The 12,822-nt window shown below is 37.2% G+C and overlaps 1 non-coding gene and 1 pseudogene across 1 annotated transcript; one reads left to right on the plus strand and one right to left on the minus strand.

Moving 5' to 3' along the window:
* Window positions 1-5,809: 5,809 nt before the first annotated feature.
* On the minus strand, window positions 5,810-5,916 carry LOC142435193 (U6 spliceosomal RNA). Its single transcript, XR_012781298.1, has one exon. It is a non-coding gene; the product is annotated as a U6 spliceosomal RNA (small nuclear RNA).
* A 3,212-nt stretch (window positions 5,917-9,128) lies between these two features.
* On the plus strand, window positions 9,129-9,336 carry LOC142435156 (U2 spliceosomal RNA; annotated as a pseudogene).
* Window positions 9,337-12,822: the final 3,486 nt, after the last annotated feature.

The following is a 12,822-nucleotide window of genomic DNA, read 5'->3' on the forward strand; positions in this document are numbered from 1 at the left end:
TGTCTCTGTAGATTTACCTATCCTGAATTTCATATACAGAAAATCATACAAAACAAGAACAAATACCCCCAAAAATATGACAAAATAAAACATAGAAAATCCTAAATAGAAAAGAAAACAAAATATTTAAAACTGAAACAACGCTTAAATGAGTCAAAGTAGAGATCAAATGATAAGGTATTTATTACATTTTAACCTAACTACATCTGCCATAAAAGACTTTCCAATGCTTTCTGTCTGAGAGCAAGACTAGTCACATCCCTCATCTATGGTCAGAGGGGATTCCCTCGAGTCTTAATCCCTGTGGGGACCCTGCAAGTGGATTTGTGGCATCCGCTGTCATCCATAGCCTTCTGCAAACTTAGTGCTCAAAATTTATGTTCTGACACTGCTTGATGCTCCGAATTTGGATTTTACTCCTTACAATCCTAGATCACAGGCTGATGTGCTGCTTCTATGTGGAGTGAGTTAATGCCTTACTTAGATGACTGGTGTTTTAAGACAAGTCGTTAGAGTCTTTTTGCTCATTCAATCTGCTACTCTGTTTTTTGACTGGTGCATTTCATACACTAGCAGTCGTTTTCATTATTGATATGTAAGAATTTGCTGCTCTCATTTTTAAAGTCTTTTTTTGTCCAAACCATTAGCTAATCTAGACCTCATACCATTCCATAGTTCAATCATATCAGCAGTGTTTTGCTATGAGTTTCAAAACATTTTCTTCCTTCTTGAACTCCTTAAATCAGCGGGTAACACTCCCCACTTTCCCTGCTGTATCCCCCCAGACCACTTATTCTAATCATTGTCTCTATAGATTCACCTATCCTGGGTTTGATATACTGAAAACCAGAAAAATACATATCAGAGAGTCAAGAAGGCTACCAACAATGACAAAATATAACAGAGACAAACTCCAATACAAAAAAAAAATAACCCAGGATGTTTAAAAACCACAAAAATCCCAAAGTGTATCAAAATGGAGATCAAGTGACAAGATTTTGACCCATCAAGTCAGAGTTATCATTTTAATCTACTATAGTCATTTTTCCAGTATTCTTTTTCTGAAAACTGGGTTCTTCCCATCCCTTAATTATGGCTAGGGGGAAACCAACAGAAGCTTATTCCCTGTGCAGATCCTGCAAGTGTATTTTGGGCTTCTAGTGTCATCCATAGCCATCTGCACAGCAGAATCTCACAATTTAAACTCTGGTGCTATTCCCTCCTTTGGATTTGGATTATGTAATTTAAAATCCCTGAATCACGGATGTATTGGTGTGTTTCTTCCATGTGGATTTAGTTGACATCTCACTTAGATGGCTGCTTTTTTAAACAGGCCTATAAGACCCCAGATTCTATTGTTTCTGATAGCCAGACACCATCTACTTTCTTTACCACACTTTGTATAGTACCCATATCTTCTAGGTTTCCTTCATGAGGGCAAGTATCGATGTCACTCTTATTTTGAACTATGTATCTGTGTGTGTGTGTGTGTGTGGTGGTTCTTTTTTCTTCCAATATTTCAGTGCTCTTTTGTATGCTGTTTTCAGTCTGTTGATTTTTGGAAGGGGTGGTCTTGTGTGTTAATATCAAGTTTGTGGGCTGTTGTTGATTATTTGTCAATAGTACCCTGCTTAGGTTTTTTTTTTTGTAATACTGGTCTTGTTTTTAAAAATCCTTTAATTTCTCCATGTTTGGAATTACTCTTCTTTCTCATATTTGAGATAATTTTCCTGGATATAAAATTTCTTATTGAAAGTTTTGGATTTTGTTGGTTGTTGTTTGTTTTTGGGTTTTTTTTTTTTTTTGCATTTTATAGATGTTATTCCATTGTCTTCATGCCTGCATAATTGCTGCTGGAAAAAAATATCCTAGCTTATTCTTACTGGTTTTCCTCTGTGTGTGACAATTCTTTTGTCTCTGATTGATCTCAGAATTCTCTCCTTGTCATTGATATTGGAAATTTTGATAACAACATGTTTACCTGTTTTTCTTTGAGGGTCTATCCTGTTTTGGGTTCTCTCCCCTTTTATGCTGTTAGGAAAGATTTTTTTTCTAGGATTTTTTATTTGTATGTTTGTTTCTTGCTTTCTTCTTGTTCTGGAATCCTAATGAAGCAATGAAGTATAAATTGCTTCTTTTGGAGTCTATCCTCTCTTGGGTTTTCTCCCCTTTTATGCTGTTAGGGAAGGTTTCTTCTAGGATTTCTTATACTATTTTGCTCTGAGGGGTTTTTTTGTTTGTTTGTTTGTTTCTTCCTGTTCTGGAATCCCAATGAAGCCTATGTTGTTCCTCTTGATAGTGACCCACATAATTCTTAAGCTTTTTTGAGACTTCTTTGTTCTTTTAGTTGATCTCATAAATTGGAATAGAAAGATTTGTTCTCAAGCTCATTAATTCAGATCTTAATTTCTTCAAATCTATCACACTGTCCTTTTACCCCAAAACTCACTACCATGGAGTCAATTATTCAGAGCCACCCTATAGGACAGGGTATATCTACTCTTGTGGGCGTCTTAAACCATGAATCTCTATGTGAGTAAAAAACCTTATCTTTCTCCCTCGGTGCAGATGGTGACTTTAAACTACTGATCTTTTGGCTAGCAGCCCAGTGTGTAGCTCACTACACCACCAGGACCCCTCTGTTCTGTTTTGTATTGTGTATTTCTGTTATCTTAATGTTCATCTTTGGGGTATCTGTTTGGTGTTTCTCTTATAATTTTCTTCATTTAAAAATTATTTCTTTTGTTCTCTCAGACTCTTTCTCCATTCATTGAAAATATTCAATCATCATTCTTCGGAATTTTTTTTTCTGGTGGTTTCAGATTCTTTCTATCTTGAGACAATGGCCATGGGCATTGTTCACTTGTTTCTATCTGCTTTGCTTGTTTATTTGCGTGGATAAAATTTTCTGATGTTAATTAGGTTTCATATATTTTATTATTTTGGGGTTTTTCTTTTTTAAAACATTTTTTTAAATTAGGGGCTCATACAACTCTCATCACAATCCAAACATACATCAATTGTGTAAAGCACATTTGTACATTCATTGCCTCATCATTCTCAAAACATTTGCTCCCCACTTAAGCCCCTGGCATCAGGTCCTCATTTTTCCCCTCCCTTCCCACTCCCCCCTCCCTCATGAACCCTTGATAATTTATAAATTATTGTTTTGTCATATCTTTCCCTGTCCAACGTCTTCCTTTACCCACATTTCTGTTGTCCGCCCCCCAGGGAGGAGGTCACATGCAGATCCTTGTAATCGGTTTCCCCTTTCCAACCCACCCTTCCCCTACCCTCCCAGTATCACCACTCACACCCCTGGTCCTGAAGGGATCATCTGCCCTGGATTCCCTGTGTTTCTAGTTCCTATCTGTGCCAGTGTACATCCTCTGGTCTAGCCAGATTTGCAAGGTAGAATTGGGATTATGATAGGGTGGGGGGGAACCATTTAGGAACTAGAGGCAAGTTGTATTTTCTTTTCTCTTTTTTTTTTTCAAATTTGTAATTTTCATCATTGCTACATCGCACTCACCCTGACTGGCTCATCTCCTCCCGGAGACCCTTCTGTAAGGGGGTGTCCAGTGGCCTACAAATGGGCTTTGGGCCTCCATTCTGCACTCCCCCCCTCATTCACTATGGTAAGATTATTTTGTTCTGATGATGCCTGATACCTGATCTCTTCAACACCTCGTGATTATACCGGCTGGTGTGCTCTTCCATGTGGGCTTTGTTGCTTCTGAGCTAGATGGCCGCTTGTTTACCTTCAAGCCTTTAAGACCCCCAGATGCTATATCTTTTGATAGTCAGGCACCATAAGCTTTCTTCACCACATTTGCTTTTTCACCCGCTTTGTCTTCAGTGGTTGTGTTTGGAAGGTCAGCATCATAGAATGCCAATTTAATAAAAGAAAGTATTCTTACACTGAGGGAGTACTTGAGTGGAGGCCCAATGTGCTTCTGCTACCTTAATACTAAACCTAAAACTATATGCACATAGATCTTTTTCCCCATCCTAATATATAAATATATTTACAAATGTACATGTCTTTATCTAGACCTCTACAAATGCCTTTGCCTCCCAGCTCTTTCCTCTATTTCCTTTGATTTTCCTCCTGTCCCACTATCATGCTCGGCCCCACCAGGGTTTCAGCAATTCCTCTTGGTTACATTACCATTAATCGTGCCCTTCCAGGCCTCCTACACCCTCCTCACCACTGATTTGGGTCACTTGTTCCCTTGTCCCTGGGTTTGTTAACACCACTACCTTACCCCCAACTTTCCCCTCTCCCGTGTCACCCCGGAACTGTCGGTCCCATTGTTTTCTCATCCAGATTGTTCATCCAGCCTATCTTATTTAGACAGACCTGCGGAGCTAATAACATGCACAGAAACAAAACAGAGCAAAACCAAGCAACAATATACAGCAAAACAACAAGCCAATGACAAAAACAAAACAAGAAAGAAAAGCTTGTAGTTAGTTCAAGGACTGTTTGCTGGCCTTCAGGAGTGCTTTCCAGTCCAGTCTGTTGGGTTGTCACGCCCCGGCCCCAAAGTCTACCTTCAGCATTCACTGGGAATGCTGTTCTGTTGTATCCCCTCAGTGCTTTGCCTCGGTGTGGCAGGATCAGATTGGGTGCAGTTCCCACGCTATGTCTCTGGTGTTGTCCCCTTTAGGGCTATAGGTCAGTGAGGGACGTCATGTCTCATAGTGGGACTGGCCATGTGGTCCTCTCTGTCTGCTGGATGCTCTAATTGGGAACATCGTCCTTACGGCCTGGTGGGCCAGGATGTGCTCCACTCTCTCCTCCTCCCCCTTCGTCTGCTCCCGTGTGCTCTGACCAGATATGTCCCTCTCCCAGAGCTGCAGATTCAGTGCCCTCCTTTGAGATTAATTCTTCTGGGGGGAGGGGCAGGTGTCCACTTAGTAGACTGTGGATCAGGACTACATTAAATCTAAAGATTGTTTTAGGCATATGTTGCCATTTTCACATTGTTATGTGGCCCTATCCATAAGCCTGGTACGTTTTTCCATTTATGTAGATCTCATTTACTTTCTTATATTTGTAGTATTTTTCACTTTTCTCTATATGGTCTTTTGTAGCTCTAGTTAGATTTCTTCCTAAGCACTTCATATTTTGAGTGGCTATTGTAAATGGTATTGTTTTCCTGATTTCCTTTTCAGAGTTCTATTCGCAAGTGCATATGAATATTATTTTTGTATGTTGATTCCATATCTGGCCAGGTTGTGGGATCATTCTTTCAGTTCTAGTAGTTTACTTTTTGAGTTTCTGGGATTTTCAATGTTGATCATATCATCTACAAATAGAGATAGCTTTAACTCTTTACCAGTTGTTCTCTCAGACTCAATTGAATGCATTTTATTTCTCCTTTTTAACTTATTTCTCTGGCTAGGACTTCCAATACAATATTGAATAACAGTGGTGGTAAAGGGTATTCTTATCTGGTTGCCATTCACAAGAGGAATAGTTTCGGCCACTCTCCGTTGAGAGTAATTAGCCATTGGTTTTGTGTATGTGCCTTTAATTATGCTGAGGGATTTCCCTTTTATTTCTACTTGGCTGAACATTTTTATCAAGAAAGGGCATTGGATTTTTTTCAAAGGCTTTTCTGCATCAATTGATCTGATCATGATATTTTTTTCTTTTGATTTATTTATGTTGTGCAGTATCTTATTTTCCTAATGTTGGACCATGCTTGCATACTTGGTATGATTTCCGCTTAGTCATGATGTATTATTTTAGATATTTTGTTAGACTCCATTTGCTAGGATCTTGCTGAGAATTTTTTTTTTAAATATGGAACGCTTCACGAATTTGCGTGTCATCCTTGCGCAGGGGCCATGCTAATCTTCTCTGTATCGTTCCAATTTTAGTATATGTGCTGCCGAAGCGAGCACGAGAATTTTTGTATCTATGTGCACGAGGGATATTTGTTTATAATTTTCATATATATATGGTGTGTTTTCCTGATTTTGGCGTTCAAGTAATGCTTGCCTCATAAAATAAGTTCAGGAGTATTCATCCCTTTCTATATTCTGCAATACTTTGAATAAAATTTGTGACACCTTTTCTCTAAATATTTGGTCGAATTCTCCAGTGAAGCTGCTGGGCCAAGACTATTTTTTATTAAAAGTGTGTTAAATAATTTTATCTATTTCTTCATTTGTAATTAGTATTTTCATATTATTACCTCCAGTAGTGTTAGTTTGAGTAAGTATGTGTTTCTAGAAATTTGTCCATTTCTTCTAGGCTTTCAAATTGGTTCATGATAACTCTTCATAATATTCTGTTATTATCCTTTTCATTTCAGTTCGTTCTGCTGTGGCATCTCCCATTTAATTTCTTATTCGTTTTGTTTGCATTTACTCTTTCTCATTGCTAAACTTGCCTACCATGTTTCGGTTATAATAATCCTCACAAAGGACCAAATTTCTATGATGTTCATTCTTTCTATTGTTCTGTTTTCTATTAAATCATCCTCTGTTTGAAATTCTATTTCCTTTCTATTTATGAATGTAGTCTTTTTTTGACAGCCAAAAATACTTTTTGAGATGGTGGGTTATGTTGTTGATTTGCTTCATTCTTCTTTGAGGGGTGCATTTGTTGCTATAAATTGTCCTCTGTGTACTGCTTTCGCTGTATCCCACAGATTTGGGTATGTTGCATTTTCTTTCTTATTTGACTCAAGAAATTTTTTAATTTCAGTTTTTAATTTTTTTCTATTACCCAGTAGTTTTAAGCAGGATGTTACTTGATTTCATATATGTGATTTCTTTTCTCCTTGGTGGTTCTGTTATTTTATAATTTTATAGCTTGTGAGCTGAGACATTATGGTCAGAGAAGATATTTTGTATTATTTAGATTTTTTTAAATTATGATGCTTGCTTTGTTGTCTAATATATGGTCTACTCTGTAGAATCTTGCATGTGCACTGGAAAATAGTGTATATTATGTTGTTGAGTGGAGGATTAATTGTGTTGTTTGAGGTACTTTTAAAAGCTTTTTAAATTATTATTCTCTTTATCTAAAGTGGGGTGTTAAAGTTTCCTACTGTTATTATTGAGTTGTTTGTTTCTCTTTCAATTCTATTTAAGTTAGATTTGTGTATTTTGATGCCCCTTCACTGAGTACATAGATATTTGTTATGGTTATGTCTCCTTATTGGGTTTAATCTTTAATCATTATACAATGTCTTTCCTGGTGTCTAATGCTGGTTTTTACCTACATATTTATTTTTTGATGGCTAAAATGGCAAAAAGTTTTATTATATGGATATTTCTACAAAAATAACAATAGAGTAATAAAAATATTTCTACCTCATGGAGATTTGGGTGGAAAAGAGAAGAGTGTAAAAATTCTAATGTGATAAAATTTTCAGCTGTTTTGGACAAGGTGGATTGTTAATAGGTAAATAAATATTGTGGTGTTCCTAATGTTTCTCCACGTGAGCAACTATGTGGAATCATATAAAAGTCAGGCACAGTGAGAATGGAATGGAGTTGACCTAAGGTGCAGCTATGTGGGAGTCTTCTTTCAAAGATTTGATAGGGCCCCGAAACATTTGAGCTCTGCTTATTATCTTTGGCACTCTTCTCAAAAGAGGACATAAGAGAATTCTAGAAAAGGATCTGTTAAGTTTTAGCACACCCTGGTGTATTTCATGTTGCTGTTGCTCTTAGGTACAAACACGTGTTAGATGCCAGCTGTGTGGTAGGTACAATCAGGTGAGTTCCAACTCACAGTGACCCTATTCACAACACAGCAAAACAAGGCCTGGTTCTGCAACATCCTCACAACTTTTTCTATGTTTAAGCCCATTGTTGCAGGCACTGTGTCAGTCCATCTTGCTGAGGGCCATTCTCTTTTTTGTTAACCTTCTACTTTACCAAGCATGATGTTCTTTCCCAGGCACTGGTCTCTCCTACTAAAATATCTAAAGTACACGAGACAAAGTCTCACCATCCTTGCATTTAAGAAGCATCCTGTCTGTACTTCTTTCAAGATAAATTTGTTTGTTCTTCTGGTAGATTGTTGTATTATCAATATTCTTTGCCAATACTATAATTCAAATGCATTTCAGGCATACCTTAGTCCTCCCAGTGCTCTTTAAGCCGTTAAACAGGTCTATTTCAGTAGATTTGCTCATAACAATGTGTCATTATATTTCTTGACTGCTGCTGCCATGAAAATTGACTTGGTATCCAAATAATACGAAATCCTTTACAACAGCGGTTCTCAACCTGTGAGTCGTGACCTCTTTGGGGATCAAACAACCCTTTCACAGGGGTCACCTGATACATAACAGTAGCAAAATTACAGTTATGAATTAGCAATTAAAATAATTTTATGTTGGGGGGGTCACCACAACATGAGGAACTGTATTAAAGTGTCACGGCATTTGGAAGGTTGAGAACCACTGCTTTACAACATCAGTGATTTATCTACATTTACCATGATGATGTCTATTGGTCCAATTGTGAGGGGTTGTATTTTCTTTACATGGAGTTGTAATCTACACAGAAGGCTGCAAACTTAGATATTCCTTGACAATTCCTTTCAGCAAGCAAGGTTGTGTCATCGGCATATTTCAGGTGGTTCATGATCCTTCCTGATGCCACATTTTTCTTTAAATAGTCCAGCTTTTCAGATTATTTGCTCAGCATACAGATTAAATAAGTATGGTGAAAGGACACAACCTTGATATATACCTCTCCAAATTTTAAACCATGTAGTATTCCTTTGCTCTGTTCGAATGACTGCCTTTTGCTTTATATACAAGTCCCATATACTCCCAATTATGTGTTCAGGAATTCCCTTTCTTCTCAATATTATCCATAACTTGTTATCATCCAGTCAAATGCCTTTACATAGTCAATAAGACACAGGGAAAGATTTTTTCTGGTAATTCTCAGCTTTCAGCCAAGATCCATCTGACCTCAGCAATGATATCCTTATACTACATCCTCATCAGAATCCAGCTTAACTATTTGGGCTCCCTGCTAAAGTACTGCTGCAACTATTTTTAATTTATCTTCAGCAAAATATTAGTAGCATGTGATAGTGATGACATATTGTTTGACAATTTCCTTATTCAGTTGGGTCACCTTTCATCGCTTCTCGGCCTTTTGGCTAAGATCAAGTGTAGTATCAGTTGGGTCACCTTTCTTTCTCATGGGCACAAATGCGGGCCTCATCTACTCAGTTGGGCAAGTAGTTGTCTTTTGAATTTCTTAGTATAGACTAATAAGTGCTTCCTGCACTGAATCAGTTTGTTGTAACATTTCAAGTGTATTCCATCAATTCCTGGCGCCTTGTTTTTCCCTAATGTCTTCAGTGTAACTTGGATTTCTCCTTTCAATTCCCTTAGTTCTTTATGGTATGTTACCTTTTGAAATGAATGCGTGTAGAACAATATTTTTGGTATGGTCATTCTATGTATTTTTCTATCTTGTTTTGATGCTTTCTGCATCATTTAAGATTTTGTCCATAGAATCCTTCAGTATTACAATGTGAAACTTGAACTTTTCTTCAGTTATTTTCATTTAAGATATGCAGAGTGTGTCCTTCCTTTTTGGTCTTTTTTGTTTTTGTTTTCTAACTCTAGGATTTTGCACATTTCACTTTCTCTTCTTGACCTGACTTTGGAAATTTTCTGTTTAGCTCTTTTACTTTATTTCTTCCATTTTTTTAATTAAAAGAATTATTTTGGTCATACTCCCCTTCCTCTTCCAGCTATATTGGATGGTTATATTTCTATTTTATAGCTTAAGTTGCTTTTTCCGTCTGATTTAAAAAAAATGATTACAGTAAATGAGACACAGTTGTCTATGTGATATAGAATACAAAAACAGCATCTTAATTTCTATGAACACGCATTTCCTAGCAAGTCCTGAATAGTTCCAAATTATGCTGAGATCATCAATGTTTTCACTGTTAGATTTAGTCTTTGGAAGGAAAATAATGTGTTCTAAACCTTTGCCATCACCGTGTGTATTATCCACCCTCAACTTTGTGAATAAGTTATTCCAATTTAGATTTTTATCCTGGTTTCTCTCTCACATACTCAAGAATGAGCATGTTTTCCTTTGTTTACTCCCATTCAACTGTATGTTTTATATAGGGCATCATCTAGATGTTACTTGATGTCATGTAATAGCTACTGAGTTCAGACAACCCAAGGCTGTTATTATGCTAAAATTGAAGTTACTTTCAGAAGTTCATAGCCACTTCCAAAATTGGTTTTATCTCCTACTTGGGAACATTCCAAGAAACCCAGAATGGGCTTAATGGTCTGATTCCTTTCATTCATTAATCCTTTATTCACCGGTGGCACAAACGGGTTTTTTTTAAAACAATGCATTATACATAATGCCTCTACCAAACTAAATATAACCTTTTGGGGGTAAGTTAAACGCAGAAAGACAATTTTTCCCCCACTCCCTTCCTCCTATATATAACAAATATAGCTCCCTGACCGCAGAGTAGCCACTGTCTGCCAAACTTTGGTCATTGAAGAGGATTCAGAGAAAAGAATGCAACCATCAATCAGAAAAAGGAGGGATGGCAAACTGAAATAATTAAATGGCAGCCTCGACAGTATATTCAAAACCTCAACTACAGGGGAAAACGGCGTTTCTTTTTCTGTCAACTCTGGGAATTGTTGCTTATCATATGTCTTCCCCAGGGCATAGGAGTTTCTCAGTGCAGCAACTTTGGTTCCAAAAGGTATTATGTGCTTCTGAAGCTTCTTTCTTTCTTTATGGTTCTGAGGCCTCTTGTGTGAGTGGGTGAGTGTGTGTGTGTGTGTGTGTGTGTGTGTGTGTGTGTGTGATTTAAAGTTGTCTATTGTCTCTGAGACATTGACAGGCAAGCTACTGTGATTTCTAGTTTGGCAGCACTGGGGTGCTCACCACCTGTCTCTGGTGGATTTGGTAGTGGGTGGGAGCTTGGGTGTGATTCTAAAATTGCTCATTATGTAGAGCAGATGAGGTCTGGGTGGGTGGGTGTCAGCTGCCATGTGTTCTCAATCCAGTGGTGCTGCCATCTGTTATATAGCCAATGGTTGTGGCACTCATCCAGTGGGCAGGGTAACAGGTGTGGTAGGAAGGGTTGATGGCTCCCAATAATGGGGAACAAAACAAAAGAGGAAGATATTTTTAAAAGAAAAGAAAAACTACAAGGGGAGAAATAAGAACAACTGTAAATAAAGAAATAATAAATGTAGAAAAAGAATGAAATGGTAAAACAAAGAAGAAAGAACTGTGACACAATACCAGCATAAGTGCTGGCCACCAAATGCGATTCTTCCCATAGCAGCGCTACATCACTGCATAGTTCAGGTGCCATAGTCCCCATGACAGTTTCCCTGTGTGGCCCTGTCAGATATTCTGTAAACACCAGCGACTGTGGGTATAACAATACTTTAAAGTGTTTCTGGCCTCTGTCTCTTGATTTGTGTTTAACCTTGCCATACCTCAAACATTACTATTATATCAAACTAAAACAAAAACATCAGTCAGATTCTTCTTGATGATTTCAAAAATAAGGTTAGGCACAACAATAGGGAAATAGTTATGTACACTATGGTACTGGTATGCAATATGAAAAATGGATGCATATGAAAATTGTGGTGAACTAAAATGAAAATTTTTATTTTAAAAAGATTAAAAATAGAGCACAGAGACCAATTATAGCCATGGATGCTGTCATTGTTTTTGACTCATGTGAGCACAGTAGAATGGTTTCCTAGGGTTTCTAGGCTGTGACCTTTTAGAATATCCTCAGCATCTGTGTTTGAATCGCCAGCATTTCGACTCCTAGTTGAGCAATTAACCATTTGGGGCTCCCAAAGTCTACAAACCATGGGATTCATCTTTATAACATGCAGATAGAGATTGGAAAGGCATATGATAAGTAAAAGTAGTTTTTAATTTTGTTGGGAATGTATTTTTTCTTTAAAATAATTGTATAATGTAATTCTGTGCTATAATGCTTTATTCCTTAAGGTATTTTTTAATTATGAAGAGTAAATTCATGTTTGTGGCAAAAAAGTTTAAAGAGTAAAGAATTTTATAAAGGTAAAAATAAACATTACCTATTCATTTTTCACTTACATTTGTTTACAAATATTCATGCATATAGTACAGAGGTGAGCCCAGACAATTAAGGGATCATAGACTCTTTTTCTTTTCTCTTTTAACTCTCTTGTTTTTTATCTATTTCTCGGGCTAGTATCATACAATGATTTAGCTGCCAACTATGTTTTAACCACTCTCAAATCTTGACAGACCAGCTTGCTATCCTGAGTTCTATGCCTTTATTTATACCCACCAGCAAACCATGCAACCCCACCAGAATATTTCATAAACCAAAACCAGCTCATTGCCTTTGTGTTGATTCTAATTCATATCAACCCTAAAGTATAGAGTAGAACTGTGATTTAGGATTCCTTATGCCAGAAATCTTTACAAAAACAGATTGTCACACCTTTCTCCTATAAACCAGTTGGTGGGTCCCGACAACCAACACAATCTTAATCACTGTGCCACCAGGGATCCAGTTGAATATGCCATAGACCCCTCAAACCCAACATTTTTATTATCACCCCACCTTCCAGATGAGCTATTCCTCCATATTTAGTCCCTACGTTAGCTAATCATGGTTAAATAAGTTACGCAAATTACATCATCCAGCTTCTTCTCCCTGACTAGCAACACTTATTTGCTGATTCTACCCATTTTACTTCCACAGTATTTTTGTGATCTAGTTTCTTTCTTTGTTTTTTATTTTTAATAATTTTATTG

Source organism: Tenrec ecaudatus, chromosome X, assembly GCF_050624435.1.
Source record: "Tenrec ecaudatus isolate mTenEca1 chromosome X, mTenEca1.hap1, whole genome shotgun sequence".
NCBI lineage: Eukaryota > Metazoa > Chordata > Mammalia > Afrosoricida > Tenrecidae > Tenrec > Tenrec ecaudatus.